Source organism: Cupressus sempervirens, chromosome 9, assembly GCF_028749045.1.
Source record: "Cupressus sempervirens isolate cs-2001-9-10 chromosome 9, ASM2874904v1, whole genome shotgun sequence".
Classification (NCBI taxonomy): domain Eukaryota; kingdom Viridiplantae; phylum Streptophyta; class Pinopsida; order Cupressales; family Cupressaceae; genus Cupressus; species Cupressus sempervirens.
In genome coordinates, this window is record NC_143126.1 from 63,127,388 (window position 1) to 63,134,643 (window position 7,256).

Sequence of the window (7,256 nt, forward strand, 5' to 3'; positions counted from 1 at the left end):
TTCACTGATGTCAAACCTAAAATTTTCTAGTAAGACAACTGCTTATATGATTTAAGTACTATTACTTATTTGATTGATGAAGAGGATTTGAACAAAAGATGTAACAATAGTACCTAGAGGAAAGGTTGAGTGATGATTATGTAAAGGAGTATAAGAACCAGTTAAGATAGTGATAAAAAGATGTATTCATAATCTACTTAAGGTTAGAAAGGTTGGTTAGACTAAGAAAGTTTAGAAGAACAAGTTACACAAAGTTTGTCTGCCAAGCTTGACTGAGGGGATAGTAGGTGTCGAGCAATGTTAGTGCAGGCCAAACAAAAAATCAATTAGAGCTAAGTAAATGTCTATTCTAGTGTATGTCAAACTTAACAGTTGATGCCAAGTAAAGTTTAGTTGATGTTGAGCACTAGCAAACTTTAGTTCATGCCAAGTGATTTTACACAGGATGCCAAGCATAAAAATCAAGATAATGCCAAGTGGTTGCATTATTTAAAAGATCATGAATTCGATGGATCTGAGCCAACAAGTTCTATTTCTTGGATTATGTCAACTAGGTGGAAGATAAGATTGATGAGCTGGAGGCACAAAATTCAAGTTGAATCATTTTTAGGTGAATTAAAAGAGGATTCAAAGAGAAGTTTCTAGAAGAGATATGAAATGTGGGATAGATTCATTGTATCCTATCCAATCCATCCTAACCTTAAATTGGACGATGTATAATGAGCAAAAAAAGGTCTTAATTTCCTATTAGTGGGAATGGCTAGTCATAAATCAAGGTTGTCATGTGCAAGAACTTAAGAAAGTCAAGGAGACAAGGATTTTTATTCATCAAGTGACCTAAGAGAAGAGTTTGCAATGGCATGTTGCGAAAGAAGGCTTAAGGATATGAATTCTTGAAGGTTGAACAAGCTATTAGAGCTATAATGAGTGAAGGCCAAGTATAATGGAGGACTTAAACAATGATCTATAATCTAAAATTAAGGAGTTTTAAGTTGTTATCAAATCAAGACATATTGTTACTCAATAATAATTGTATCAGTCTAGGGTAAATCCTTTGGATTAAGGTTGACCTAATAGTCATGTATAAATCCTTTAATGAGTCACATTCCAAGTGAATTCTAAAGTCCTCTAACAAGGCTCACTCATAATGGGGTGATTGAAATCCTTTAATAGGTTCACATTTAATAGTGTATATTGTAACCTTTAATAGAGCCAGCCTTTCACAGGGCATCACTTTAGAAGAGTAAAAAGGAGTAGCATGTTACTAGTGGTTTTTTCCAAATTGAGTTTCCATGTAAATCCTTGTGTCAAGTGTGTTGATGAATCAATAATGTTTCATGTTTATATTTCTATAAGTTTATTTAACAATAACCTACAAGTTTTAAGTGATTGCATAATCTTAAGGATTAATGCATGAAGTCAAATGTTTTATGGGTTCACAAAGCTGTGAAAATTTTTATTTATACATATGGACCTTGGATAACTAACTCACTCCCCTCCCTCCTAGTTATTCTAAAGTATTCCAACAATTGGTATCAGAACCATCTTCTTAAGAGAACTAGTTTGAAGGTACTAGAACCATAAAGATCAGGATGTTAAAAAGAGAAGTACCTAAGCTTAATAGAGATAAATTTTTTGCATGGAAAAGTTTTATGAAGATGCACCTTGGAGGACTTGGAGATCATGCACAGTCTACCATTTCCATTAAGCATGTTGATCCTACTATTGCCCCAATTTTTGAAGATATGAAAAAGAATAAAGAACATAACTAGGTAATGCTGGAGATTGTCTCTACCCTACACTATGTTGAATTTGATGATATCAAAGGTCTTGATAGTGCAAAGAAAATTTTGGATTTCCTAACCACTATCTATGGAGGAGATGCATCTATTCAAAGAGCTAAAGTTGAAAGTCTCTAGGGTAAGTTTGATGATATGAGAATGGAAGAAGGTGAAAATATTGCTCAATGTGTTGAAAGAATAAGGGAAGTTGTTAATGCAATAAGAGGAGATATGGTAATAATGATGATGATACTATACTAATCAAAGTTTTAAGGAAATTTCCTATATATGCTATTAGAGTTTCTACAATACAAGAATTGAGATGCATACCAAGGAATAAACTATGACTTGATGGTCTAGTAGGTAGACTCACTACTTTTGAGCAATCTAAGTTTGATAATTACAAACCTGAGAGTATTGAATCCGCTTTCAAAGCTAAGGTATCATTAAAGGAACATGATGAAAAGAAAAAGAAGAGAAAGAAGAAGTCTGTGTCTAGTGATAGTGATACAGATGAGGAGGATCTAGAATAGCTTGAAGCACTACTGCCAAGAGGATTCCACAAAGGTAAAGGCAAGTTCAAAGGTAAATTACCTATCATTTGTTTCAATTGCAATGAGATTGGTCATATTGTTGCTAGATGTCCAGAGAAGAAGAATTATAGATGTGGTGACAAATATAAGAGAAGAACAGATGAAAACATCAAGGACTACAAACACAAATGCAAGAAGTCATGCTACATTGCTAAAAAGGAAACAAGAGATGAATCAGATGAACATGATGACAAAGTGGTGTATATTGCAATAAAGAATGAATTTTATGAAGATGAGGAAACTGCACTTATGACTTGTGTGAACAAGAATGACAAATGGATTATTGATAGTGGGTATTCACATCACATGTCTGGAGACAAAAGTAAGTTCATTACCCTAAATTGTTATGATGGAAATAGTGTAAAATTTTGTAATGATGCACCATTTTTGATAAAGGGAAAAGGTTTTGTCAAACTCATAGATAAGATTTTATGTGACAATGCTTACTATGTTGAAGGACTTAACTATAATTTGTTTTGTGTCACAACTGAATAATTTGGGATGTAAGGATGAGTTTGAAAACAAGATTGCTAAGATATATGAAACAAATGGAAAACTAATTGGAAAAGGTGATCAAACTAGGAGTAATCTATTCTATCTTGATATAGAGGGTGCTACTTGTCTAGTTGTAAAATTTGATGATGTGTGGCTGTGGCACAAAAGGTTATATCATGCCAATTTTGATAACTTGGTCACTATCAATAACATGAGAAAAGTTAGAGGTTTTCCTAAGTTGAAGAAGCCTGATAATATAATGTGCAATACATGTCAATTAGGAAAAATGACAAAGTCAAGTTTTAAGAGTAAAGCTTATACCTCTAAAGAAATACTAGAGATTGTTCATACTGACTTGTGTGGTCTAATTGATGTGCAAAGCTACAAAGGAGGTAAGTACATTACGTTGTTTGTTGATGACTATTCTGGAATGATGACAGTTATGTTTATAAATTAAAAAATTGATGCTTTCTAAATGTTTAAGTTGTACTTAGCAAGAGTTGAAAAGGAAATAGGTAAAAGTCTAAAGTGTTTGAGATCTAATAGAGGAGGAGAATTCACATCACATGAGTTTGAGATGCATTGTAATGGTAGAGGAATCAAAAGATAGACATCTTCACCTAGAACCCCTCTAAAATTTGGGATAACTAAAAGGAGAAATAGGTCTATAATGGACTATGCTAGAAAGCTCATGATGGTGAAAAATGTTGCTTTGAAATAATAGAGAGAAGCTATAAGTATGATTATCTATAACTTTAATTGAGTGCAAGTAAAGAAAGGTACTCATTCAACACCTTTTGAATTATGGTATGGACACTCACCCAATGTAAAATACTTTAAGGTATTTGGAAGAAAATGTTACATTCTTAAAGACTTCAAGAATGGTAAACTAGATGCAAAAAGTGAAGAGGGTATATTCCTAGGATATTCCACAAGAAGTAAAGCTTATGAGTGTTTAAGTACTAACACTAACAAAGTTGTGGAAACTGTAAATGTAAATTTTGATGAATATACAAAAGTACATGAGGCCAAACCTATGAAAGAAATAGAAGAATAAAAATCATTTGTATAGTTTTATGACGGTATACCTAATGAAAAAGATGATGCCAATCAAGCTACATACCAATAGCAAGTTTTAGTGTTTGCCAAGTCACAAACTATGAATGTCAAGTTGCATTCAGGAACTAAGCTACATTCAGATGCCAAGTTACAGAATGAAGTTGAAGCACATTCCGATTTTGAGATTAGTGTACATGAAAGAAATGTTGAACTACCACATAGAAATGTACATAGTGACTCCAAAGCTGAAAGACAAAATGAGGAAACTAGAGCTCAACAAAGATTGTCCAAATATGTCAAAAGACATCATCCTACTACACAAACTAATGGAGATAAATATGCTAGAACAATGAAAAGAAATAGATTGAGAAATGATACAAGTTTAATGAGTATGAAGGAACCCAAATTAGTGAGAGATGCTTTAGAAGATGTGGACTGGAGTAAATCCATGGAAGAAGAGATTGAACAAATTGATAAAAACAAAACATGGACTCTAGTTTCTAGACTAGAAGACAAAAATGTGGTTGGTGCCAAGTGGGTATTTGGAAACAAGCTAGATGGAAAGGGTAAAGTCACAAGAATCAAGGCAAGATTAGTTTGCAAGGAATATGCACAAGAGAAAGGAATTGACTATGGAGAAACATTTCCCCCTGTTACCAGATTAGAAGGAGCAAGAACATTAATTTCTTATTATACATACAAAGGTTTCAAAACTTATCAAATGGATGATAAATTTAGATTTCTGAATGACATTTTAGAGGAAGAAGTTTACATAGAACAACCAGAGGGATTATTTTCTGTTAACAACAAGAACGTGGTATGTAGATTCCACAAAGCTCTATATGGTTTGAAACAAGCACCAAGAGCATGGTATGAGAGATTTCATAATTATCTTGTGAAGATTGGATGTGAAAGGATTGAAGATAACAACAATCTATAAATGAAGACCAAGAAAGACAAAGGTATTTTTTTATCTGAAATTTTTTGTTGATGATATCATATTTGGAGGTCAAGATGCTTTATGTAAATATTTTGCAATTCAAATGAAGAAAGAATTTGAAATGTCTATGTTTGGAGAGATCAAATTCTTTGTGGGTATGCAACTATATTAGTTGAAGTATGGTAAATACATCACTTAGTCAAAGTATGTCAAAGAAATAATGAAAACTTTTGGATTGGCAGATTCCAAACTAGTTAGTACACCTTTGGTGATATGAAACAAGTTGTCAAAGAATGATGATTCAGTTGAGGTGAATCAAACATTATATAGGTATATGATTGGAAAATTACAATATGTAGTACATAGCAGACTTGACATAGCATTATCTATAAAGATACTTGCAAGATTCTCTACTAATCCTAGAGAAAATCACTTGATGGCTATAAAGAGAATAATGATATATCTAAAAGGAACATAGGAGAATGGTCTATACTATAAGAAGAATGAGAAATTTCAATTGAGAGCCTAAAATAATGTTGATTGGGCTAGAAATATTGATGATAGAAAGAGCACTAGAGGAGGAGAATTTTTCTTAGGCAGGAGGCTATTTACATGGACTAGCAAGAAATAAAACTACACTTCACATTCTACTATTGAAGGTGAATATGTTGTTTCTGCTATAAATTGGACAAACATTGTATGGATCAAACAATTACTCAAAGGCATGAAGGAATAGATCATAGAACTAGTGATACTTTATTGTGATAATACAAGTGCTATCAATATATCAAAGAATCATGTGATGGACACAAAAACTAAGTAAATTGCAATCAAGTATCATTACTTGAGGGAATTAATTCAAGATAAAGAGCTAAAGATGGAATATGTTAACACTAAAGAGGAAATTGCTGATATCTTCACAAAAGCATTACCTAAGGATACTCAAGAGTATCTAAGAGGTACAAACTAAGGGTGATACCCCCTATCAAAAGGTATCTAAGTAATAAGAGGAGTGCCCTACATTAGATAAGATGATGTTCATATGTTACACATTGATGCAAAAGATCTTAATTTAGGAGGTACCTATAGTAGTCAAAGAGCTAAAAACAAAAAATCAATTACAAGTAAGGTGACAGAGGGAGAAACTAAAGAAATTGAGGAAGCCTATATCTACATGTTAAGATGAGAAGTCTTTGGCATTGTTGTCAAAGAAGGAGGGTTTAACTTATCAGAGGGTGAAATACATCAAAGGAAATATAGTTATTGATCAAAAGAACAAAGAGAGAGAAATCCTCACATCTACCTCATAAGGGGGAGATACAATAATTAATTTAGAGGGAGTTACAAGGAGGAATTTTATAACCTATTTAGAAGATTAAAGTTGTTGATAGAGGGAGATATTTCAACACAAGGAATCATTTTCTTTTTGGTATTGTTTTACTATTTTAACTTAGTCAGTTTGGTTGATCATTTTGGTTTTCCACCAATATCAAAGAGGGAGATTGTTTAGAATAGATTGAAAACAATAAAAGAGGGAGATTGTTTAGAATATTCAAGTATGATCAATATATTTTAATCATTGTTTTGTCATTTCTGTCAAACATACTATTTATTAGTAAAACAACTGCTTATATGATATAAGTACTATCAATTATTTGATTGATGAGGAGGATTTGATCAAAAGATGCAACAATAGCACCTAGAGGAAAGGTTGAGTAATGATTAAATGTAAAAGAGTACAAGAATCAGTTAAGATAGTGATTACATGATGTATTGATAATCTACTTAAGGTTACAAATGTTGGTTACACTAACAAAGTTTAAAAAAACAAGTTACACAAAGTTTGTTTACCAAGCTTGAGCAAGTGGATAGTAGGTGCTGAGCAAAGTCAGTGCAAGTCAAGTAGAAAATCAGTTGGATCCAAGTAAACATCTATTCTAGTGTATGTTGAGCACAACAGTGGATGCCAAATAAATTTTAGTTATGCTAAACACTAGTAAACTTTAGTTCATGATGAGTGATTTTATAGAGGATGCTAAGAAACATAGTGTATTTTGACCATCAAAAGAAAGATAATGTCAAGTGGTTGCATTATCTAAAAGATCATGAATTTGATGGATCTGTGCTGACAAGTTTGTTTCCATAGATTATCTGAACTAGGTGGAAGATAATATTGATGAGTTGGAGGCACATAATTCAAGGTGAACCATTATTAGGTGAATTCAAAGAGGATTCGAGGAAAATTTTCTAGAAGAGATATGGAATGTGGGATAGATTTATTTTATCCTACATAATCCATCCTAACCCTAAATTGGATGATGGAGAATGATCGACAAAAGATCTTAATTTTCTATTTATAGGAATGGCTAGTCATGAAGCAAGGTTGTC